Below are 27,415 nucleotides of genomic sequence, written 5' to 3' on the forward strand. Positions count from 1 at the left end.
GACATCGAAGTTGCCTGAGGCACTCATGACCCTGAAGGAGCAAATGCAAATGACTCCTCTCACCCTAGGCTTCAGAAGGGAGTCTGAAACATCCAGGGTGTGATCTGAAGTTGTGTCACCACCCAGAGCCTTGAACACTCCTTTCAGCAACCTTAGGTTTTATGCTAATCTGCCAGGCTTCTCTCATTATCACATTTACATTTTCATAGCCATACCTGCTGTTTCCTTCTTTTGTTTCTCTGGTGACACAGACCCCAGCAAAGCTAAGCTAGTGCAGAACAACGCTTGAGAACAAATCTGGCGGTCATGAAAGAAAGCAGTGTGGTGACTTTGGTGCCCATCAGCTCATTTCATGCAAGCTACTGAATAACCACCGTAGTGCGGCTTTCAATCACTGTCAGCAATGGGCCAGAAATGAACCACTAATTCACCTCCCTTCTAACCTTGGGCAGGGGAAGGTCATGCAGACATGTGGCTACTTTGGGGGCAGAATGATATCCCTCCAGTTCCTGCCTGACCATGGCCCAAAGCTCGTGTTACCCACTTCATCACCTTATTGTTGATCTTGTACTCAGAAGCATGCTCAACCTTAGTGTATTATTCCATTCAGGTTTAAATCTGGCCTTTTCAGGGCACAGAGCACCCAGACCAAACCTCAAGCCCTCATCTGACAACCTCCTCAAACTATCTCAAGACTTCAGCAATAATCTGAGCCAGAGATGAAGCATAAGCAGAGTCAGTCCCCTGGAGGTAAAAAGCTCCTCATCGTTATTAGCCAGGCCTCGATCAAATTTGGCTCACTTTGATCCTTTTTTGCCAATCTCTTATGCCTGAGCAGAATTCTTTTGCCCAAAGGGCAAAGAGAGGCAGAAAAGAAAGGAAGAGCTTTCACCTGTTTGTTCTTCGTTTGCAGTAATAATTCATATTTCTGAAAGTATGTATTACTAAGAAAAAGGGACCATTTTTAGTGGTCACAAAATGATGCTTTCACTCTTCCTTAATATGATTTTTCAAGATTTTTTTTTTTTCAAGTATAAATAAGGAGAACCTATTCAAGGCATTTTTGTTTATTAATAGTCAGATTCTTTCCCTAAAAAAAAAAAAAAACCCACCTCCATAGCACCTTGATTGCATTACTACTTCATATTTGCCTGCATAAATAAACCTGAAGTTTTACTGCAAGAGAGGCAGCTATTTTAAAGATGGCAAAATGTCAGCTCTTGGATGGTTGGTTTCATTTAACAGGGCTCCACATAAATTTATGAACTGTTCCGTAACGTCTTCTGCCTGCACCAAATGGCAGACTTTAGGCAGAAACCCAATGTATGTTTAACTAATGTACAACAAACAGAGTATTTACATGGTCAGTGGACCCTATTAGGTATTAAGAATGGTCTCTTTCTAAATTTACTGTTAATTCCCTTCCGCAACAACCTAACTAAAGTGTTCACTTCTCAGAGAAAGCTAAGAAAATGTGTGCATCTACGAGCACGCATGTATGAGCCTTTCATTTTAAAATGTCTTTAACAAAACTTCTGACAGTTATCTTATTTTCTTTTGCTGCAAGGGTGACAATGTAGTTTAAGATATTGTTTCCTGACTTTAAAGGTGCCTTGTGGTTTTTAAGGATATTTCAGCAGCTAAAGAAATTCTACTGCAGACACAATGTACCAGTTCATTTCTTAAGCAATAAATGGCAAGCAGGGTGGTGCTGAATAAGCATGCTTATATGGAATTTCTCTTTGAAAAGCCCACTAGTTAGGCCCTATAACACTTCAGTTGATATTTCTACAGTACAAACACGATAGTGGAAATTAAGTTGCCCCAGCAAATTCAGTTTAGGAGAAATTTGTTATGAATAAAATGCTGCTGCTGGCCTTAGAACATTGAATTTACCCACCAAATAATATCTTAGAAATACCACTTCAGAAGAAATCAGCTCTAAATAATTGATAAATTTGGTTTGTTTAGAAACCTTTTGACCCCTGTAATAGAAAGTAAAAACACATTTCAGTTATTAAAGTCACATATATTCCCTCTGGTAGGGGAAGCTTTTAATTTTAAGCTGGTCTCTGTTGGGGCCATTTGATAAAGCTTGGAAAAACCTTTTCAACTGCTGCTGGTGGATTTGGGTCAGCTTCCCTTGGGAAAATGGCAAAAGATAAATTTGTAGCTTTTCATAACACATAAGAAAACTTCAGAGATTTTAAACATCAAGAACCATTGGAACTGAAAGACAGAGTTTCTCTTTTGTTTCTCCCCCTCCTCCTCCTGTTCCTTCTTCTTTTTTTCTTTCCAAAAAGAACTTTAAATTCTCTTGTTGTTTCAATTTTTTTCTTTTTTGAACCATGGAGGTTAGAATGTTTTGGCCTCTCTAACTACACTACCAGTGGTCCTTATTAACGTAAGATTTTGAGATAGAAACATCATTATGCAGTTTTTGTTTTCACATGGAGCCATTTCATTCTACTGCTTTCAAAGCCAAGAGCAAAATAAAAAACCCTCTATCGCATATTTTTTTAAAATGCATTTCTTAAAATTTGCTTTAGTTGCTGCTATGTCCACAAATATAAGTTGGTCTCATTTTCCCAGAACAGTAATCACAGCTTATGAATGAGGGCACTGATTTTACTGGGATTACCAAAATGTACCTAACCTCACCACACTGCTATTTCACAAGAGGAAAATGAATGGGGGTAAGGGAGAAGAAATGTATCTAATGCTTGTTAAAAAAAAAAAAAAAAAAAGAATACCCCATAGTCGAATATTTAAGTAACCATTTGTGCATAAAGCAAATACTCACAGGCAACAAGGCAGATCACGCTGCCCCCTGAACCTCAGACTTGCAGGCATCCCTGCTCGTATTTGAAGAGGCTGCTGCTGTTCCATGTCCCTTCAGGAATTACTTCCAAGAAGTAACACCCACGGTCTTTGTGGTGTACATCCATGTCTATGCATTCATCTGAGACTACCAGATTCACTTCATATAAACTACTGAAAGGCCATCATTCAACAAAAGCAACCTTCTTTCACTGATGGCCAGGGCTGAATGAGAACAAATACCCTAGAGGATAAAATCCATGTATTTTCTTACAGTCTCTACAATGATTCAGACTCTCTCCCTTGTTGTCAGTAAGACCAAAGTATGATTCCCTGGGATGTACTGGTGAGCACAGAGAGACACTGGGGTGGTAGATGGCTCTGGCAAGCTGAGTTCCTGCTCCTGAATTTCATGGTGAATGTCACATTGGCACTTTTGAAATTACAGAGTAGCTGAATTTTTTGAAAACTGGACAACTCCCTGACACTGTCCCTTACACGCAGTCTGTGAAGAGCGCACAGCAACAAACTGGTAGAAGTAAAGTTTTCTTCCTAGCCAACTAGCCTTTCTCGAGCAGCCAGTTGTTTTTTTTGCCATTTCATGCTTGGTTGCTATTCCCTATGTAAGACATTTCATTGCACAGACTCAGTGGTAAATTATTGAAAGGTTCTCTACCAGGTATCCATTCATGCAGCCACAAATTATGTGTTCATGTACCTCTGCCTGTTCTTGGCAGGTGCAGTTCCTCTGTGAGTAGTTTAGCAATTCAAACACCTGCATTATTTCATTATGTTGGAGCTGTTCTTCAAACAGTTGCACCTACACCCCATTAGCACCCACAGGGGGAGGCTAACCCTTGGTAATTTATGTTGTGAAGGCATTGCCTTCTTGGACAAGAAAGATGACATGCAGGAAGCTGGGCTGTGATTTTACAGCCACTCTGTTCCAGCTTCCCAAATAAACACATTTAGCACACATCTTCATGTTCACTTGGTCCACTTGGATAAGTGAACTAGGCCTCTTTGTATTTACTGTGCACTAAGTGTTCACATAGGAAATGAGTAAGGAGCCGCCAATGTTCAAAACAGTGACAGCCCCGAGTATTTCGTGGTGTTTTCCTTGTGAAAGAATGTCTTCGAAGGATGTGACATTTTGCATTGGATAATTTCTTCTCTTGGCTTTCTTTTTTTTAGTTCTTATTTTGTCATTTATTCCTGTTGATACTCTACCTGATGTCTAATGTTCCGTTTGCACCAGATCAATGTAGGCTTTCTTCATCATTTATCTTAGATATAGTCTCACAACTCAACGCATGCTCTGACACAAAGGCATGTTTTCATTGTTGAAGTAACTATTCAATGCCATATAATAGTATGCTTTGCCCTGCAGTTTTCATCCAGTCTCACGCGATCTCCTAGAAATACAGGTGAAAACCTTATTCTGTCTTTTCTTTGAGTATGGCCTGATGCTACAGGCAGTCCATGTAGTATCTCTGCCTCTGCTCTTTTTCATTTCTTGGGGTCTCTTCCTTTTTTTCATCCCCACCCTTTTTTCTCTTTTTTTTTTTTTTTTCTTCCCAGTTCTTCCCCCATTCCTGTTCTCTCTCTTCCACCCACCTTATACTAACCTCCAGCACACAGACAACTGCTGGCTGATCCCCTTCCACTGCCTTTCTCATACTTCAGTAGGCTGATTCTTCCCACCTACTGCATCACACAAACTACTGCTGGCTAATTCCTCATCCCTAACGATTGCTAGCAGTATCTTCCCACGCATATGCACTAGTATATATTCACCTGCTAGAAGCCTCTTCATGGTTTTCGTCATCTGACACACTGAAATATAGTCTGTTTCTGGCCAAAACAATTGGATGCTTACACTGGTTACAGAAGAAGGAGCTAGCATATGTAAAGTGCAATCATTCACAGTTACCCTGAGCGATTAGCTAGAAGAAAAATTACCATGTAAGCAAGAATGCTGAAATATTTTTAAGTTTATGTAGAACCTAAAACATGAGTGCAAACTACTGCAAACTGATTGCCCAATAGCAAAAAGCTTCCAAGTCGCAAAGCAGTGGAAATATGCTGGGGGGGGGGGGGGGAAGAAAAGAAATAAAAAAGAAAAAAAAGTGTCTTGTAATTATTTTTTTGACAAAATATATTTTTGACAAAAATATATTTTGTCAGCAAGTAGTTCTTGCTGAATATATATGGGACAAAAGCCAATCAAGTTCAAATAGATAGTGTCTGACCATGGTGAAATTTGGAAACCATTTTATAGAATCCTATTTTAAAAGTTGAAAAACAGTGAAAAGAAAGTGATATTGTTAAAACAAATTGTTGTGTATGTTTACATATTTAACATGTTTGATATTTTCTTCTTCTGCAAGAAAACTTTCCAGAGCACCTGTCTATTGAGTAGCAAAAGAAGAAAGCCACAGGAAAATTATAATTCTAAAATACTGCTGACCATTTTCCACACAAATTCTGTTAGCTGGAAATGAAAAACACAAAACAGATCTAGCTTTTCAGTGCTAGAAGGGGGTAACTGCAGCTGCATAGTCACCAGAAGAGTTAAAATTATCCAGAGGATAAAAATGTTGTAGTACCATAATAACAAAACAACCACTTTACTCTGACACTGTGTGAAGAACACCACTGTGTTGCTGTAGCTTAAAGCAAGAAATCAGAAATGGTAGCATTATCCCTCATGATTCTCCACATAATTAGAAAAAAGAATCCAAGATGTCTTATCAAAAATAAAACACCCAACAACAAAATCAGCAGTAAATACTGTAAAGCAAATGCAAACAAAGCACTGAAACCTCATGAGATCCATGATCATGTCAGCCTAATGTTGGAACAGATTTATTTGAATCAAATGGGAGGGATTACCTCTTGTAATGATTATTTCTTGAGTATTTTTTAAATTGAGCTGTTGAACAACCCATTGATGCAACAATGTAATGACACACTGAAAATCACAGTTTGCTCATCACAGGATTCCAGATGAGTTAATAGCAGATAATTGCACACATTTCACAAGCATGTCATTTCAACAGTTCTCTTTGATATTTCAATTTTAGTACACCTTGTAAACTCTGGCTATGTACAGCCAAGTGTGCTGGGAAAGGAGTCTTTCCAAAAAGAGATAAACTTAAAACAACAAGATTAAAAACAACTCAAAACTAAACAATCCAACCAAAAAGCCTACATTTTCTAGGTTAGAACATTTTGATCAGAAAGGCATAAATGTTAGTGTCAAAATCTAACAAGCTGTCTGAATAAAAGATACTTAAACCTAAGATAGTTTCAAAAAATACTTATAAACTGGAACCAAGGGGACAAAAATGCCATAAATTACCTGCCTCAGCAGCAGAACATTACTTCTGGGAGTTACATCACCAGCACCAAGACCATACACCATCACCATCCTTGCTGTTTGTACTACTGGTGAAACATAAGCCCTTACAGAGCACCCAGGTGGACACTGCTGCTCTGGTTTTGATGTAACACAAATGCAGCTTTCTACACCCCTTAACTATGGCTCCTGGCTGAGAAGAAGATGACAATTGTGCAGCTTAATGCCTTTTGTCCTAACGTAAACACCTAAAACAAGTTTGCCCTCATTCAGGTAAATCTCAGCCAAACTCACTAGCAATACCATATACCAGAAGTCACACACAAACACGAGTGCACATGCTGCGTCAGAATGTGAATTCACTTTGGCAACTGCATTTGCCATAGAAAAAGGAATTGTCTGGGGAACAAAAGAGACAAGATGATTTGAATGATAGTTACTGATGGTCATCCTAAATTCCACCTGAGACATTTCTATTTATGTGCGTGTTATGAATAAGTGTCACAAGTTGGTAATGTCTTCATTTCAGCTGGTTTCATTACCTGCATTTCATTTCCAAAAGAGTGGTGATACAGATCTCATGGTATCCGCTGCAATTAGTAAAATTGATTTCTGCCCTGTTTATATCCGCAGAGAGGCTGAGCGATCCTCTGAGCAGCATGGCTTCCGAGCCTCTGCCCTGGTGCCAGAATCTCTGGCTTTATGTCTTTTTAATTGGCAGTAAGAGGTGGGGTAATCATCAGAGCCTCAGTTTATCCATTTCACACAGCACTGACACGTGCTGCCGAGCGTCGGCATGGCTGGGGCTTTGCAGCACATTCTTAGCCCTTTCTCTGCTGGAAGCAAATAGCAAGTAGGAGGAGGCATGTTCCTATAAGGCTTGGCGCAGTGCTTAGTGCCTCTCCATGCTGCAGAAGACCGTCTTAGCTGGAAATCTTTTACAAATGCATTTAGCCATTAGAAACTCAGTTCACATTTCTGTACTACCAATAATCTCCCTAGAAAGCTACCATAATAAAGGACTGAAGAAGTTAGTCTGTTTGTTCATAAATTTAAGGACCTTCATACCACACAGGTAAAGATTTCTACACAAGGTTAAAAGTATTTTAAGTTATATGCATGAGTCTTTGCACTGCTGCTATTCTGAAATGAGCTGAATTGAAGCTAGCAAGAATCACATCAACTTTACTCATCAGTTGCCAAGTATCTAAAAGCGTAATTCATTTCAGAAGCCCCTGTGAGGGTTCAAAAACTCCCAGAATTCCTATGTCATGAGAAATTCTGAAAGCAAAATATGATTTATCTCTGAATTGGTATAAAATTAAAGCCTGAAATGCCTCTGAACTACAAATTTATTTTTCACCCAACTCTAGTTATGAAAAGCTTCAATTGAAGCTGAATATGGTCCTCTTGATATGTGTTTGTGGTCCTCTCCAGAATCTGATGATTGTGAGTCCTGGATAAAATTGATACCTGATACACAGTGAACAATATAGGTCTATGCTTAAACAGTGAGGAAGCAAGTTTTCTAGTTTTTTGTTCCAGGGCAGACAACATTCTTCTGTAAAGTCCTGAGCAGATTCTCTCTGCATAAAAGGTAAAATACTGGGAGCGTGCAACACCTTCAGTGACTGAGCTCACAAACCACACTAACGACATGGACTGTGCAGCTACCATAGAACATAGATAGTTCTTTGAAATTCTTAATTCCTGTAATTTTTTAACTGAAGAATGACATACATGAACCAAGATTGGCTTTAGTGGCTAACATGTGCTATTTCTGCATATAAGAACATATGAGATTCCATGTTTATAAACTGCTAGGTGAAAATAATTACTTGGACTATAAAATCAAGCATTTAAGACTAAAATATCGGCATTTTAGTTTTATATGCTAACCTCCTCTTACCCCCTGAATACTGATTTAGACAGGGTCAATTGGAAAATTCAATATGATCATATGTAACACACATTTGCACCTGAGCGCATTCATATAAAAGGGAGTAGATTAGGGTTCAGAGGTATTTCTTAACTCTCAAGTACTAGCCATTGCAGCCTCAGGAAAGTTAATTTAAAGTTAACATTTAAGCACTCCTTTTCTTCTTATTTCTGGCATCATAAGTTTCATGTGAATCTTGAAGCTTCTGCATTGAAGTACAGGATGCTATTGCTACAGTTATCACGAACTTTAACTGTACAGATGCACATTAGCCGAGAAAAGGTGCTTTTGCATGTGTGTGTGTGTGTGTGTGTATGCACAAACAAGGAGAACATCTTAAGTCTACAAGGTGTCAAGAATCAGCCTGTCTGGCTTATCTTCCTCCTACCCCTTGAGCTAAGGATTTTAGGGGGTGATTTGGGATAGGAGCGGCTCACCTGGGAATTTTCTGTAATGTAAGACCACACGCTTGTTCCCTTCTTCACTTACCTTTCCATTTTCTTGGCTTCAGCTGGTCCAGTGTGTCTGTTGGTGCTGGCAGTGCCAGTGTGACCATGGCCTACAGCCTGGAGCCTACCAGTGTTTCCCAAGAGATAAAACCAAGAGAACGGTAATGGCAGTTTTTGTCAGTTTGCATCCTGAATGGAATTTCATGGGACAAAGAGAAGACACTCCTGTGGCCCGAAGGGATTTCCCCTGCTGAATATCAAACACCTTCTACAAACAACAGAAATGTGAGAGATTCTCAAAATAAAAGGTCACAGGGATTTTCTATAATAGGAAGGCTTTAACAACCTGAATACAGGGTGTTGTTACCAGCTGCCCCTACAATGAATCAGAGAAAATCTTGGTCAGGAGCTTCTTCAATATGCTTTTCTGCAATTCCAAGTAGCCACTGATTTAGGGGAGGATAGTCACCGGAATTGTCCGTCTTCGAGTCAGGGAGTGTGGTGTACATTTAGTAGCAGCCCTGAAAGCAGAGAAGGGAAATAATAAAGGAATCAGAGCAGAAACGGAGATGACCATCCTACTTGAGGCAGCTCGGTGGCAGCATGCCCAGGCTCTTTCTGCACAGGTAGCATCCATGTGTCAGGCACAGGGAACGGCATTTGTCTGAGTTCTGAGAAGAGCCCAAGTTTGTTATGAGACGGGCAGGGGAGGAACATGGCTGGCTGATGATCACTGGCTTCCTGAGGCAGTGAATGGCCTGGCAGCCAGGGAGAGAAAGCAGCACTTCCTCTGCCCACCCCCAACCTGCAAACTTATATTTGTGGCCAGATTTGGCTTGGAACCTAACCAAGGATGAGTAAGACAGGAGATCCGGAAAAGGGCAATGGACACTGTGGCCATCCTTGCACCTCATTATGTATGTCCAGAGATGGGAGCTTCTCCTTTCCAGAGGTAGAGAAAGAGCAAGCCCCACAGCTGGACCGGGCTGTTACTCTCACTCCAGAAGTTTGTGTGCTTGAGGGGTTACTAGCGCACATGGGTGTAGAGTAATACCAAGTCATTTCAGCATGTGGAGAACATACTAAGACCAAGTTCCCTCCTGCCCATCTTTCTCCCCTAACCCCAGCTCCTTCTAGCTGTCATCATCCCCATCTGGCCATCTCCATCTTCTTCCCCCACCCACCCCTTTCCCTGGGACTCACAAGCCCTGGTCATATTTCTTTTATTTCTTTTCTGTTCTGAGCACAGGAAGGCATAGGAAGAGGGACAGCACCTGCACTCCATCCATTTTCAGAACAAAGAATTTGACTTTCAGACTTGAAGGAACTGGAGGGGGGTTGTGTGACACATTTGTCTGTGCTCAGGACATGTATCGTGAACACAGTGAGAGGCCTGTTGGCTAGTTCTATCACATGGAAAGACAATGATAGGGACTTTGAATATTCAAGAGTTAGAAAGTAGCAATCCATTCATATGTGTTCTTCTGTACATAAAAAAGAAGCAATATTGTTGGGATGCCTAAGATTTCAAAATCTGACTTCATATTAAGCATAAACCACATATTATGGGTCCAGAAGAACACATCTTTCAGTCTTTGAGAATTATTTCAAATACTCCAGCAGATGAAGATAAGAAAACATTCATTTCAGCTAGCCTTTCACTTTGATACGTGCCGGTGAGTACGGAAATGTGAAAATGAAACAACTTCAGAATGTGTAGCTCAAATTACATATGAAAATCATCCATTCGAAGTGTGGATTTAATCATTTTTGTCTTAGTCAGCTCATTCTTTCAAACACACGTTTCCCATTCCAGGTTACAATACTTACACTGTAGTGTAGATTACTATAATTAACAGGTTAAACACATGAAAACAGTTTTTTTCCCCTTGATGTGCCTTTGGATCCTTTATTTTGCTAGCAGTTATACCGTAGAGTCACTCCCTACAAAGGAGAAACAACTGCCGCAGGGTTTCTTAATGCTGCTAATATTCTTTTCTTTCCCTGCAGTAATAACAGTGAGAAATTATTGTCTGTAAATAAAAGAATATAATGGAGAAGTATATGTCAGGAAAGGTATGTTACAAGCTGTATGTATAACATCCATAGGTACAGACTGCTTATATTTACAGAGTAGCCAATGTTGGGTTTTATTACGAAGACACAGCGAGAACCTTCCTAATCTCACTGTATAGAGAAGCTCTTTTCTGGTCCAAAGAAGCCCCTTCAGTTAGAATACAATTTAATGCTACAGAATAAGAAAGAAAATATCCTATAAATGTCTTTTGTGCTGTGATATTTATAGCAAAGATCAACATTGTTCTTACTTTGTTTTCTCCACCAACACATGCCATGTGGCATATCCGTAGATTTATTTATTTTTTAATCATATGTCCTGCTGGTTATAACATAACTTAATGTACCAGCTGCAATTAACAGACTGTCAAAGGATCAACTAACAAGTGCTGATAAGCTTCATTTAACTAATTTGAGGAGTGGAAGTTTGATTTTCTTTTTTTTTTCTTCCAGGAAGGTAGCTTGTTTCCTTATTTCCTGTCAAGTGAGCCAACTCCTGTGACCTGTAGTTAAAAGGGCCTTTGTAATTAAGGCAGTGAGCCTCCAAGTGAACAGTTCTCACAGTGGGGAGGGAGGGGGGAGGGGAAAAAAAAACAGCAAGAAAAAGGAGGATGCATGACACTGCTTAACTAACTAATCGGAGCTGAGCCAATCCATTTTCCTGCAGGCCAGTCAGTGTACCATGAGCGTGCAGAATCTCGCCCTTCATTGGCTTCGTGTCCATTTTATGGACCAGCGAGTCTATTAAGATCTTGGTGAGTGGCCCTATCCGAGGGCAGGGCTCTCTCCTCATCGTCTGCCCATAGACTGCCAGAAACTGATCAGCCATGTTATATCAATAACGTTCTCACACCAGGTTGTGTAAATTGATCTTTTACAATTTCTCTCGGTGACAGTCTCTGTAACCAACAAGATAAATCATTCCTCCTGTGGCTTTTTTATTGATTGCTGAGACCTGTATAAAAATTACACTGCTCAAGCTGTGAAGTGAACATCCTCATAAAAGAAGACTTTCTATTTACAATCAAAATACGTTTGGTCCAGATCAAGCACAGATTTACTATCCCAGCACCATAAGAGACCAGAATTTCACTGAGGTTCAAAGCACTGACAAAGTAACCCACATAAACTTTTAAAATACGGATGGTGCACTCCAACTTCAAGCAAAAAAGCAAACAAACAAAAAAATATTCCAAGGTTATAAAGTCTTGTTGAAGTAAAGGCAGTCGTAATAGCAAACCATCTGTTAAAAACAATGATGCAGAAGCACAGCAACACAATCAGCTGTTTTTTTCTTTTTTTTGGCAATTGCTTGTACAAACACTAACACAAATTGCTTTCTGATATCATTTTATCATCCATGCAAATATATTTTTTTTAAATGGAACAATAAGATTTGAGAGCTACTTACCTCTTCAGAAAAGAAATATCCTACAACTTTGGAAGATCTGGCAGCTGTAATATTATTCTAGAGAAATTGATTTAAGCTGCTGTATAGTATTGGCTTTACTATTTTATTAAAGTAAAAAGTCTACCAGTGTTTGACACAGGCAACCAAATGCATCCATTGTTTTTAGGCAGTATCAACTCCACAACTCCACTTCATGTCATCATTTTAATTCTGCTAAAATAGTCACTAACTTCTGGGGGTTTTAGTATTTAAACTTTATGCTAATATTGCTTATATACACAGTTTAAAAGAGAGTCTTTTGAAGCAGGTGGACTTACACTGAGCAAAACTGTTAAATGTTCAGTCATGAAGCATGATGAAAGAATTAGCAAGTGATTTAGAAGGCTGAAGACCACTGACATTCTGTGGCTTTGGATAAGACACTTACTAGCCAATACCTCGATTTACCCATCTGTAAAAAGGGTATTATACGATCGAGAGGAAAAAGGTCATTCCTACATCATGTTAATTTAAATCAGTAGAGATACACTCAAGCTTAAAGCTCTGGGAAACTGTGAAGTTTAAATCACTGTTTGCAAAGTACTCTCAAACCCTTGATGATGGGACCAACAAGAATGCAAGCTGTTGTTATTATGGTTTTTCTGACACAAAAATGAAGGATGCATTCAAGTATTTGATGTTATCAGAAAACTGTGCAGGCACAATTAGTGCTACGTGAGAGAGTGCTGTACCAAGTAGTCCCTCAAAATGAAGTATTTTGTTAAAGGCCCAACATAGTTCCCATCAGGTCCAAAAAGGTATTTTTTTCTGTTGATAGCAAAATCTGTGGTAGAGCTAAACACCTGTGATGCTGGAGAAGACAGAAAAATCATTCAAAACATTTTGTTTAAAAAAAATTGTGCACGTATAAGTAGTTGTTACATGTTTACAACTGTGAAGTTCTAAACCATGCTAATTTATGTAAAATGCTAAAACCATAGGCTATTATTACCATTCAGAAACTGATGGGTCAGTGTTTGCTACAGAGAGAAACCTCAGAAATAAGATGTTGTGCATTAATCTGAACATTCAGAGTATGAAAATGATGAACTTTTGCTAATGCTATAAATCTGTCCCTAAATGGCAGAAGCACCGCTCTATTTGCTCAGTGAGAAAGATGATTTCTCCACTTAAATGGAAAAGAAGAAAGGCAATGAGATTTTTTATATATTTTTTTTTTAATAAACATGGTTATGACTGCACTCTTGTTGTCTCAAGAGGGATCTGACTTCAGGATGAAATCTGGTGGTACTTTCCATTCACTTCTCTATTCCTCTTCCTCTCTCTTCCCAAGGCATTCTGAAAGGGGAAGAGTTGAAACAGTATTTATTAGAAAAACTTGATTGAGAGAAGTCAGTTCAAGGCCCAGGATCCAAAGACAAAAAAAGGACCAGTACAAACAAAGGATTGCCTGTGGATGGTAAAACTAGTGAAATACAAAACTGATGTTACAGACCATATTTTGTCTATATTTTGGCATACTTTGGCAAAGAACCTGAATTATCCAAAATGAAAGATTTGCTCATCATTACTAGCTTTATTAATATGCTAGTCTCCTGCATCTTAGTGGTAAAATGATGAAGAAGAGCACCAGTGTCACTTGGGATTGAAGGTTTTTGTTTGTTTCCTTTAGGCAAGAATGCAAAATAACTGGAGCTAATTTTTAGCAGCATCCTCTTGATTTCTCTTAATCCTGGACTGTGATGACTCTTCAAGCAGCTCATTGGAAGCAATTGTGGGAAAAAAGCCATTCTCTTTTCAGCTGTTCTTCCAAACTCTAATGAGTTAACAATTGAAATACAGAAAGTTGCTTCAGAGGTCAGGAGAGTATATTCTACACAATGGTCACAGCATTTGAAACCATGACAGCACTATAAATTGACAAACTAAAGCAGAGCACTTGGTGGTCTGAAGTGGAGAAAAGAACATCAGCCGAGAGCAGTAAAAAGACGAGCCATGAAACCACACAGAAAAAAATGAGTGATTTTTTTCAGATCACCTTGTTAGAATTTAGTGTATCGGAGGTCAGACAAGTAGAACAATAATAAGGTCCAAGGTTGAATACCAGTAGGGAAGCTTAACCCAGGAGCTCCAGGTCAACCATAAGTGAATGAGGTAGAACAGTGAAACAGTAGTCACCCGGGAAGGGAATGCACAAAAGTCAGAGGGTTAAAGGGAGGAGCCTGCCGGTTATCAATTAGACTAAGAGAAAACCCAGGCTCAAGCACCTGGGATAGAAAAATAATCCCAGTGTGATGAAAGGAGATTTTCTCTTGTGCATGGTTCTCGTTGTCTGGTTTTCAAGTTTTGAGAAACTCAGAATGTTTTGGAGCTAAAGATCTTAAATCTGTAACAGATGAGAAAATGCAGGCCAGTTGGGTGCATTCTCCCCATGTCTTATGTGCATATGACAATGTTTTCATCCCACGCTGGACAGTCTGCTGAGGTAAGGAGGCATAAAAATAAAGTTCTTGTTAAAATATGAACAAACACACGCATGCATGCACGCACACGCACGCACGCACACAAGTATACCCTTGTAAGGGGGTGCTTTCTAACTTCTTTTTTTTGCCTTTACAAAAGTACAGTTCACACTAGTTTTATATTTAACTTATGAGGAGGAATTTCTCCAGATTTGTGAAGAAAATTGCTTCAAGTGATGGAGTAGAAAATATTTAAGTGACATTTTACAATGTAGAGTGTATATATATGTGTTTTTGCAAAATTCCTATAAAACTTCCTCTTCCTATGAACATGCCTGACCTAATTTAGTAGGAATTTTGTCATGGATTTCATACAAGCTAGAACAGACCCAAAACAAAATAGATGATGTCTGATACCCCACACTTCAGAGTACATCAAAAATACCCCAAGTGAAGCTAGCCTTAATTACCCACTAATATGGATACATGTTTTTTCTGCTACACAGACTTCCATGTATGGATTGCTGTAAGATACAAACAACTGTGGTATTACCTCCATATGCGTCTGTGTGCATGGGGTGGGGCTGATGGAGGGGTGCGTGCGTGTGTCCCTGAAGCAGAAGTTTCATGCGACATCTACAATATATAGCTGAAATACTATTCAGGCCTTAGAAGCAATATGTATTAAAAGAACAAGGATGTATAACGTCAGCTAAAGTCAAGCTCTAAACGTACTCTGTTTGTAACCCACCACCCTATTTTTCTATTTGTCTAATCTCACATTTCTGAGGAATTGTATGGTCCTGGACTGCTGCTAAAACCAGCAAAACTCTTATAGGCAGAGTAAGTCCCACCAGCTGTAGTGAGGCATACAGTATCCCTACTATCCTCTGATGTGTGCATGCTAATTTTTAAGTTACACAAGACCCATTGTAAAGTTATTGTGATAACTTTTTTAACTCCTTCCCTTTTGCCCCTCGAGAACATCATTAGGGCAGATAAGGCGGGGGCTTGCTGCTGGGCACACAGATATACCCTGCTCCACAGCCAAGCCCTTCCTACCGCGACCAAAGATGCAGGGATTACATCACCAAGTGGAAGCTTTCTGCTTTAAACAGGATGAGTTTTCTGACCTGAAAGTTCCTCCTCCAAAGACTGAAGCAGAGAAACCCAGAGACAAAAAAAAACCAAACTCTTTTCAGCAAATGAATGTCTATGGTGGCTCCTGAAATCTAGCAGGACTGGAGAAAAAATATGGCCTACTTAAAGAAGCTCAGAGAAGGAAGTTTAGGAAAGGAACACATAATTCAAGGACTACAGTTTTGAAGCTTGTGACTGGGTATCATGCTTTTTCGTAAAAATAATTAAATATCAAGCAATGGTCTTGTTGCATATGATGCAGGAAAGAGGTAGTAACTTCTTCACAAATTGATTTAAAGGTATGGTTTGTCCAAAGCAAAAGATAGTTGAGTTTGATTTATTTCTCTCTAAATGGTTCTCTTCTTTTTTTTTTATGTTGTTAGAAAGCTAGATCTAGATCCTGGAAATTATGGGAGATCATGCCAGATGTAAACACGGGAATTAAGAAAAAAAGGATAAAAACATCCCTTGTTTTAAAAGAGGAGATACTTTATGAAATACTCTGCTGAAACATGGGTGGCAATAGCATTTCTTCTGTGTGCAACAGGGGAAGTTGGATTAACTAGCATTAGGATTTAATATGCTTTTCTTAGAGGAAAGTTTATTTCTTTAACTTCACACAAGGGAGGAAAGTAGTGCACCGTTCTGTTTAATGACCATTTTTTCCTTCTTACAGAAAAAGACAGTTTCAAGCTCAAGTTGATAACATCTGTCTTGGATGCTACCCCCAGGAAGACAAGTTATTGTTTACAGCATCCCCAAATAGTGTTGCATTTATCCTTATGAGTCAGTAAAAGTACTCTGTACGCATTAAAGCTCATATATTTAAGATTTTGATACTTCAAAAAGTCCCAAGTCATCAAGATCAAAGAAATAACTGATGATTTAGTAGAGGCAGTTCCATTAACTGAGCCTGCTGATCCATCATTACAGTAAACTGAGGTAATAGTGGTAGCTTCACTTGCCAGAAATATGAAACGAAGTATAGGCGAGCAACCTACCAGTTAGATGGATGGAATTATCTAAACCTAAACATACCACAGTCTTGGGGAAGGATTTGGATCCAGTTCAGATACCAAGGGTAGGGTTCAATTTAAGCTAAAGACATCTAAGTCTACATACAGATGTTGACATGTAGGCTAGATGTCCAAGCGTCTGCTGTAGTCTGTGAAGATCCATTTAGAAGAGGTTAGGGAGTGATTCAGCTCACTCTGGTGCAGACATATGATCAGCTGTATTACTCTCCAGACTCAACTGACTGTACTAACTAGATCTCCATTGATATAAAGAGAACTTAGACACCTACTTCATGTGTAGACACCTACACTGTAGGCACCTAAATTTAAGTGTTTGAGCCTATAGATATATATAGACTATAGATATAGTCTATATCTACCCATCGTTAGATAACTAGGTAGGTTAGTTGCAATAGCTGCAAAATCATCTGCATCTGAGATGTTCTTTTCTGTGTTCCCCTGGAAGTCAGTAAGAAAAAATACTCACTTGTAAAGTGAGATTCATCTCATCCTGCAGTAGATACCTGAAATAAGTCAGATGATTTACACCATAAAATGTGTAGTATTTTCCACTGAAAATAACTGAAAACTAGTTCAGATGAAGATATCTACATAATCTCCTTAGGTCCCAGGCATTCACTGAGAGTTGGAGAGATGTAAAGATTTGAAAGAAGATAATGAGGTAGCTTTTAGAACTATTGGTAAGGACCCTCACCCAGAGGAGGAGGGCATCACGGACATTGCATCTGCACTTTAACCAGCAGATGGTGAATGTCTGCTGGAGACTCCCAACAGCAACAACACCGTAAGCCAAGAAGATGAGAAACATAATGCTCAGTGTGATGGGGAAAGGAAACCCAGCAGAGGAACTTGAGGCAATGATCTCATGAGTCTGGAATATTATTATTGCTGTTGTCTTTTCAACAGATATAAGCAGGAAACAACAACAGCTGTGAGTGCTTGGAAGGAAAAAAATCCTCAGTTCTCCAGATAAATTTAAAGTGAGTTGTAGGTAAGTGATGGAGACAGAAGGATGCATCTTAGACATGCATTGCAGAGTTAGCAAAATACAGATATGACCTGGATGTGAGTGATCAGGAATAGGTCTGAGTCACCAATGGCAATAAGCATTACATGTGCAGTAACAGACAGGGAAAAAGTTTAAAGACCATTTGGCTGTTCTGTTCTGGCTCTGCTGAGTTTGAGCTCATGGCTGGACATCCACAAGGATATGTTAGCCGGTAAAGGTGAGGAGTTTGCTTGGACAGAAGGCAGATTGGCAAAACCAGGCATCTATATGAACCAAAACAGAACTGATAGCTACATTTATGTTTGCAAACAAAATTATCCAAAGATAAGGAAAAAGGGTTAGAAAAAGAGAGAAGGGAATTGGGAAGAGAGTGAGGGGGTTGTCACACACAAGGTGGAGGGAATTTTGGGGTATTTGAAAGAGTATATGAAGAAAATATATTAGAGTGCTAAAATAGCTCAGAGGAGAAAGAGTATAGAAAACTAAAAAAAAAGAAGATGGTCATGTGAAGTTAGACATGAGTGAATTCTGCTCTGGAAGCAGGAAGGATGCCAGATTTTGAGAAGCATGCCAGTGAAGACTGATGGATCAGGAAGTGGTGAAGAAATAATTGGAAGAAGAGGAATCCCAGACAGCCATTATACATGGTTCAAAGGGACATGGTCAAGGAAATGAGGGTTGTTGAGTATACAAGAAGATGTGTAGTGTTTCCTTGCTTACTCACATGTTCATAATGTAGTGGAGACTAAAACATATTTATCTTGTAGGGAAAAAAGCAAAAGAGGACAGACATTCCAAAAACTAAAAGTACATGAACATGAGTTGGGCAAAGGCAATCTGGGGATGCGGTGCGAGTGTTTGCTATGACATGTGAAATGCTGACTGTTTCTTTGACCTCCTGAAGAAACTGTGTGCCTTCAATAGGAAGCACTCTGTTATTTGATGGATTCACCCCATCAGTGGGAAACCCTCACCAGTCAGATACGGCTGCTCCTGTGGTTGTGGAAGGGAGATTCCCGGCAAGAAATGGCAGATGTAACACTTCAGTTTCCTTGCCCCCAGCAGATTTAGATTCTGCAGGTTTAAAGTGGATCTTCAGCAGTTAAAATGACAATAGACTCTTATCATAGGCATGCCATTAGTTGTGTCTCATTTTCCTGTACAGTTAGAAAAAAATTATGAATTGGTTATGCAGACTTATCAGTTGGTTAGACAGCAAGACAAGTTCTGGTCATCTTGTTGTATCTCTTGTCACATTTTTCCGAGGTAAATGAAGGCCAAAATGACCGATCACATCTTTGTTAAAGATTCCAAGGTGGACACTGGGAAACTGTGGGTGTAGGAGTTCATTAAAGTAAATCTCTTGTGTTAGTGCAGAGTGGCAGAGTGGACAGATGACCAGCATGATCCAACCTGTCTGTTTTCATAAAACCAGTGAATCTGTGACTATGCTCTCTAAATGGCTCTGATTGCAAAAAAAAAAAAAAAGTGGCTAAAAGACCACAGTTAAAAATTACAGTACTTGTGTCAGACAGCCCTGTTATTCAACCTTCAGCAAGGAAAAGATGCAAAGCTCTCACTAGGGAAAAAAGGTAGGTATAAATACGATATCAGTTATTATCATGGATGCCTAATTCCCTCTCCTCAGCCATAATAGAAAAGATCAGTTCAGAAGAAAGACTGTGCAGTTTCCAAAGATTTTGCAAAACTGGTGATTCTGAGCAAATCAACACAACTATGCTGTTTCAAATAGCGCTTTTTGCACAAACAATGTTCCTTTGTGGCAGTGCTGGATCAAGTTGATACAATAAGAATTCTATGGGAAATAAAGTTAATGGCACTACCACTAACGTTTCTGAATTCAATACAGAAAGATGTCTAGCAAGTGGGCAGTCAGAAATAAGGGCATTACCTATCCCCTTTCAAAAAGGGACAAAAATATATCCTTAGAAAGTTCAGTTCACTCTGGTGAGGGGGTGGAATGATTTTCACCCTTTTCTCATCAACTAGAATGCTTTTCACAGCCAACAAATCACAAGGTACGGTTAGATATAAGACCACTTCTGTAGGAAAATGTGTTCATGTTAAAAATGAATAGAAATTATAGCAACAGAAGAAAATGAAACTTGCAAGCCTGGAGAAATAAAACAACTTGTTATTTATGATAAACAACAGGGGATTGTTGTAGGTCTGAAGCAATCAAAAGAATCTTGCACCACAAAGCAAATCTGAACAAAAATAATAATAATACTTAGAATTCAGACTTTTCATTTATTGAATTGTTTCTGTATAACAAGCTGTACAGAATAACACAATACATACTAATGCTCTGGAATTAGTAATGAAACAACCTAGTTCTAAAGGAATATATAGAGCTATACAGAACAGAAGGCTGTTATTTTATTGGTTCGCATGCGTCTTTCTCAAATAACCATTGTGTGTACTTTTCTTCTCTGTCCAAAAAGCATTCCTCACATTAGTTTTTAAGAGTGTAGGAGTGGATTTAATGATTAACCGGGAGAAATAACTGCTCGATAATGCATTACTATGTGTGGACCTAACCTGGATCACAGTCTTTTATTTCAGTGGCTTTTCATTTCCCTTTGTTATTATTTTTATGGTATACTCTCCAGTCCAAAATCTGACTTGTTCCACAGCTTTTGATTTGCGCCCTTGTTCACACTTGATACATCTGCTAAAGTCAAAGGAGTGAATATAGCTCTTTTGCAAGCCCAAATCATAAGTCACAAAAAAATCAGTAATCACTGTCAGATTACAGATTTCTCCTTTTTAAAAATTTGCAACCCCCTAATGAACCTTACCCCAGTGTGCTCAAAAAATTCAACATTCCAGTGGTGCACAAGTCAGGACACTATTTGGTCTTATCTCCATGTAAGAAAAAAGCTGTAAGTTTGTCAATGTCATCCACACAACTGAAATTAAAAACAAAATTTTTTTTAAATTCAAGTGCATTTAATACTTGGACCTCCTTGTATCCTTGCAATCAAATAAGAACTTTCCAGAAAGATGCTGTGAAGGCTTTGTCAGGGAAGTATTATTTCTTTTTTTATCCTCAGCTGCAGTGTGAGCACAGAAGGAAGGAACATTTTCCTCCAGAAAGTTTAGTGGAGCTTGTGTGCCCAAAGCAGAAAGATTTTCCTCCTCCTTGAAGATATCCAACACAGCTTAATATCCTTGGAATAGCTGGAGAAAAGGAAGGAATTTCCCTACTGTGTCATTTCAAGTCTGTCAAAATACTTCCTGGCTCTCTCAGGGTGCTGATGATCCCTTCCTAGCAACTACCTTCCCCAGCAAAGTCCTCATCATCCTGCTCAATTATTAAGGAATAAACATATATACACAGCAAATAGATCTTAAAAGCTGATCATATGCAAAACTTTACCTGCATGAGAATCATATCCGTAAGTTTAAATAATGAACACCTCTGCAGTATGCAAAGTCTATCTGAACTGACCTTTGAAGCATTGGCATTGCAAAGAGCAAAGGGGACAAAATTCTTTGAACAGATTGTTATAACTTGCTCACATAAGTCTTTCAAAGGCTACTGGACTGCCAAAAAGAGTATTTTATCCACAAAGATAAGTGAATATGAATATGGAAAGTTAATCACACAATATCAATAAAATAGGGAGAAATTAATGCAATAAGATTACACTTTATCTCAATTTTATTGAAATGAAATCGAAAGATTTTTGTATATGAAAAGAAGGTACACAATGATACTAAAAAAAAAATGTAAAAGCTAGAAGAGGCAGAAATTCTCTACCTACAAAGCATAAGCCATTCACTGGTTGTCTGGAATAAGAAAGAAGAATCAAAAGCTGGATATTTCCGTAAGTGTCTTGTTCATACTTCATTGCACCTTCCTTTGAAGTGTGAGGCTTTGATCACTGTTCACAGGACAGTGGACCAAATGGACTTCCAGTGTGATACAATTTAACATTCCTGTGATCCCAAATGCCACAGGATTCCTTCATGCTAAAAGATATTCAGCATAATGGATAAACTTGTGAGACTTTTCAGGAAGTAACAGTAGATCATTTTGGTCTTTCTCCAAGAACTGTTTTTCTCAGCTGTTGTCCTTCCTTTACATTATTTTTGATGTGAATAAGTCTTTTATCTATTTTTACTGCCCAGGCAAGTAACCTCACAGAAAAGTTTATGGAACTGGCAAATACAGGAGTGCTAGAAAGTTGGTCACAGAGAAGCTAGCAACAGGTGAATGAACACTTCTGGCTCAGAAGTCTGATTTCATCCCCAGTTCGGCAGCAAGACGGATCACCCCTGCGTTTTTTCTCCAGACTTTACCCAAAAGTCCCATGGGAACATGTTCACATGACTGCTACATACTGTGGTAATTGAAGGTTTTATTCAGAGCACAGCTGTGCCAGCATAAACCTGGTTCTTATGGATGTGTTTAGGAACAAATTCTGTTATTCCTTCTCCAGCCTAACACAAACTGAAAATCAAGAGCTGCACACCAGCATACATGAGGCTCTAATGACCCTTTGCTGACTAAAAAGTGTGTGGGTCAATGTTATATTGGTGCGATCCTGTGATTTTCCTGGAAGCCTTTTGTCCAGGCTTATTGCTTTTAATTTGAACTGTTCAAAGTGATTTTTCTCTCTTTCTTTTTGGCACAAACTAGTGTACAGGGAAATGCTTCTGTAAGGAAACAAAATCTCCTTCATTTTGTGGAATCCACTAGACAATGAAGAATATTCAATTATACCCTCTCCAAATACATATTTAATTTCCCATGTTTCCAAAACTGTCTGATAATATTAGATGGCTCCTCTTTCCCACTCTTTATCTGTATGTATAAATATATATGTGTGTATTTTTTTTTTTACTCTGATTCTTCCTTCTATATGGAAAAATTGCCTTCACTATTGGAGTAACTACTATTTGTGTATTTCAAGCAGCCATTGGCTCTCCTGTAAAAGTCCCTCACTCTTCATGACAGCTGCTCTTGGCCCCAAAATTATTGGACCTAAGCCAAAGTTCTTTACAGCTGAGCAATGTTTGTTCGATTCTTGTCATTCCAGCACAGAGATGTTGTTAAGCTCAATAAAAAATATTTTATAAAAGTAATATTTTCCTCCCTAAAAGAAGACCAGTGGTTTCTTTTTTGAAAGAGAAACATTTTCACCAAACATTTCCATAGTACTAAAATCTTTAATTAGTTTCCAACTGAAATATTAATTTCTCTTAAAAAAAATACTTTTTATTGAATTTCATTCCCCTATCTCTCTCTTTCTTTGCTTTTTATGAATTTATTTCTTGCTTGTCAAGGAAGGAAATATACTAACAGTGCATACATTATTTTTCACTCTTCATTTTCCACTAATTCCTCACTGTTACTCTAGTTTGTAAAGTTGTAGCATGCAAAAGCAAAGGAAGCTGCTGGAAGAACTGTATAGTTGCCAAGACGGCCCAAGGCTGTTCTCTCACTTCTTCGACATGGATCTTTACACAACACTGTACGTTTTTGAAGATCAAATAGCAGGATTTTTCAGCTCCACTGTTCTTGGAGCCAGTCCTGAAATCCAGCCAGAAGCCTCCACTCTTTTAGCAACTACTAGCTTGCACATTAAGTAATTCAGGATGACCGGGTGTCAGCTAATCCATGGTCTGCTCTAGTAACCCACAGTGTCCCAGGTATATTTCATAATTCCAATATTTCTTTCACTGACAAGTGAGTCTAGCTGTCTGAAAGACTGCCTCTCACACTGCAAGATGCCTCTGCTGTAGAAACTAAATCCAGTGAAACACAACTTTCTGGGACCAGAGCCAGGTCATTCAGTTCAGTGGCTTTATCTTTGAATTTAGAATTAAGGGCTCATGCATGTCTCCTTTCATGGGAAGCAAACCTCATTCTTTCAGTGATCCATCCCCTCAAATATCAAACTGGTGCTACCAGTAGACTGCATCTTTGCACACATGGTGAGATTTTACTGGCAAAAATTGCTGTGGAGTTTTATTCCTCCTTGACTGAATATCTGTCACTTCCAAACTGATGTTAATTGATGCCTCCTTGCTGTGGTGGTGGGAGTTTCAGAACAGATGTTAATACAGCAATGAGCATGTTAAGGAAATTTAAAATATAAAAAGACTAACTTCTGCTTACAGTCTATATATACTACTGCAGATTTATTGAAAAACAAAATAAAGAATATACTTAGCTACTGGGGGTGGGGTCTGAGATTAACACATTCACTGCATTTCTCAAACCAAAGCTGTATGAATAGACTAATTCCCCTCCTCCTTAAGCAGCATCTTGAATGTACCACATTATCTTTTTTCTGCACCAGGTAAGCATCTGGGGTAGCAGGGCCTACTGATACACTCTTTTTTAATCTAACACTAGCACCTAGCATGAGAGGCACAAGTCAGCTGAACTTAGAAAATATTGCTGTTAAATAATTACACGGTATCTTTAAATTATGGCTTACTGTTTCTGAAAATGACTGTATCATCCATCAAAGTATACTGTAAGCTTTTTAAACAAATGTATCATGTAAATGTATTTTGTAAGATTACATGCAAATGCATTTTTTTCGTTTGTATTCATATTTAATCGTAAGTCCATTATTTGAGATTCAAGATGGGATAAATCTACATGTGAAGCTTTTATACTGCCCTGTAAGTTATACAGTATAGTTTAATATTAAGATTTTACTAGACAGTTACACAGTACTCAGTTTTAATATGGAATACTTCATCATGTTCATTATTGCCTATTTAGACTCATGTAAACTGACACTCCTGAAATAAGCAAGCTTTAAAATGTTAATATAAATGTTATGCCTCTTTTAATTGCAATAGACATCTCATTAAGTAATTTAATGCCGATGGGACCTCTTACCAATACATAAAAAAATATACTTTGCCCAGCTTTTACATATAGTACAATATGATGGAAATATTTTTTTCCACAGTGATGTTCATCAACTTTCCCTTTGCTGTCCACATCCTGCGTAAGGAAGCCCTAGCAGCAGGCTGCCTCAGCAGGCTGGGTTAGTTGGTTCAAACCAGAGTGCCTCAAGCAAGGCTGTACCTGCTTGCTCGGGATTAACTAGCAGGACCTGTCAGATTCTGCACCAGGTAGGCAAGAGCTACCTAGACCATAGCCATGATGGAATTAGTTCTTCATCTAGGTGGAGAGAAAAACATGCATGACATTTTCATTAGCCTGGAAGGCAGAAACATCTGGTTACTTGGTTCAGCTCATCAGCAGGAGAGCCTGTAGTTGATTAGCCCTTCTCTCAGTAGTAGGCGTTACTACAGTCAGTGGGAATTACTAAACATGGTTTCAGGGGACTGACGTTAATTTGGCTTGCCAAAATAATATGCAATTTTTTAAGGAGTTTGTGTTAATTAGTTGTATAATTTGATGTGATGTGATTGGGTTTGCACAAAGAAAAACAGAACAGGGTTTGCTATTAGAAGCTACAGTAGGAGAAACAAGAGGTGGCACTTAAATAGTGCACAGTATGAATCTGCAGCGGTGAAAGGCCTTAGTTCATGATCTAATTATACAATGGGATTCCCTTTCTCAAGAGCTAAAAGCCTTTTAATACATATTTTTTCTTCCAAGATGTTTTATTTTGATCACTGTACTATTAATACCTGTGTACCTACTATTTTACCACAAATTAAGTCGATTTGAAGATCTCATTTTGGCCTGTTTTATATAATATCCCACTTTTTGCAAAAAAAGAATATGTAAAATGATAAAATTAGGCAATTTATAGTTTGTATAATTCCTTACTGCATCTCTCTGCCTGCTTTCTACTCTTCGTTCACTAGCTCTTTCACAACTATTATTGGCAATTTAGGTTTCTTTGCTACCTGTGAAATGGTAATCAGCGGTAGCACTGATGTCAGAATTACAATTTCTTCCAGGCTAACTGATAACTGTAGTCTGGGAACTTAGAAACATAGATGAGGTAGTCAGCATCCTTTCATTAAAAGAGCTTACTGCCTGCTGGGTGTTAGAAAACTTTTGGAAGGTTGCACTGAAGGGCATCTGCTGAGGGCTGTGGCTGAATGAAAGGGTTGGTTGGGTTTTTTCCTCAGAATTTACTTAGTATGGGATTAGACAACTGAAGCAAATCTCAGAAACAGCATAACCTTCCATGTTTCTCTGTTTTTCTCATCTTTCATGTCTATTTGGATGGCAGATTCTTTGGGCTGACGGCTATTTCTTCCTATGTGCTTGTACGGTGCTCTGCACACTGAGTTGCCAGTCCTGGTGGTGGCCTCCAGGCACAGCTGTCATAGACATGCCAGTTAATTAACTCACAGCTCTCTCCCATTCTCTGCCACCCCCCACCTAGTATCTTAACATTTCAGGTCACCTCCATGAGGAACAGGGGGCAGGAGTTTATTTATCATTATTTCCATGGGGAAGGTAGTCTGAAACATACGGTGTAAGGTATTAACACTATTCAAATTTAGCCACGTACTTATTCAGGAGATTTGTCTCGATAAGCTGTGTTGTTAATGGCTACTGCTTCAGATCACCCCTGAAGAGAGACTGTCTCCCTCCATTAATTGTCATGTGCCAGAAGTTAGGGAGCATGGACACACCTCGGTCCTTCTACAAGAAAACAGTTTGATAGCTATGTCTGCAACCCTCTTTCCACTGGGGATGGCCAAGAAGTACAGAGAAACTTATTTGCCTACTGCTTGAGAGGAGCCCCCTCTGGGGACTGAGATTTCTTACAAAATTGCTGGGCAGTGGGGAACCTTCTTACACACTGCTGAAAGTTTGCCTGAACCTTGCATGCTGATGTGCAAACTTCTCAGAGATGTTCACAAACTGCAGAGTTGCCTGAAATCTCATACCACACAGGTTTTTTATGATACAAGGTTCCCTTATAAATGTTTCACAGAGCTCTCCTCTTCAACTTTCTAAAAAAAGGCACTGCATAATTTATGGGATGCTCTGTTCAACATCCAACCCCCGCGAAAAAGCCCTGTAGTTTAGGTACAACTTCATGTAGAATAGCAAGTCCACCAAACACAGAAGAGACAAGTGTCATAATAGACTCTTTGTCTGAACCATCAAGGCTTGGAAGATATGAGCTCACTAGCGGGAAGTTTTTAAGCGCCTGAGGTACAGAAAGGCTGGTGTCAAAGCATGTGTAGTACATCGCGGAGTGGAGTTGGTATTACGCATAAATAAAAGGAAAGTGTGTGAGTACAAAAGGCTATCATTGCATTGAGCGGCTGTAGTAACAGAAAATGGAAGGATAAAAAAAAAAAAAAAAACATTTCACTCGTACAGGCCAGCACTGAGGATGCCTGGACAGATTCCAGATAATTTCCATTGGGTTGAGCGAGGGTGCCAGTGTCCATCAGGGTGGCTATCTGTGCAAAGCTGAGCTGTCCACCATGGGATGACCTGAACCCTTTATAGAATTAGATCCTTATAATGCTTATATGCTTGCTATTTATTCTCTATTTGAATATCAGTTTTTTGTTGAAACCTTATTTCTTTACCTTGAGCAGTCACTTGGTACCTATGCAGCAATTCGTAGTTACTCTTTAGCCCTTATGCACCCTACCTACCATACTGACCAATATTGCCTGTTTCTGATATGCCCTGTTATCCGTCTCTTTGACTGTTGTTGCCTATCTTATGCCTAGCTTTCAAGCTCATGGAGAGTGAATTTCTGTATT

This window comes from Falco peregrinus, chromosome 4 (assembly GCF_023634155.1).
Source record: "Falco peregrinus isolate bFalPer1 chromosome 4, bFalPer1.pri, whole genome shotgun sequence".
Taxonomy (NCBI): Eukaryota; Metazoa; Chordata; class Aves; order Falconiformes; family Falconidae; genus Falco; species Falco peregrinus.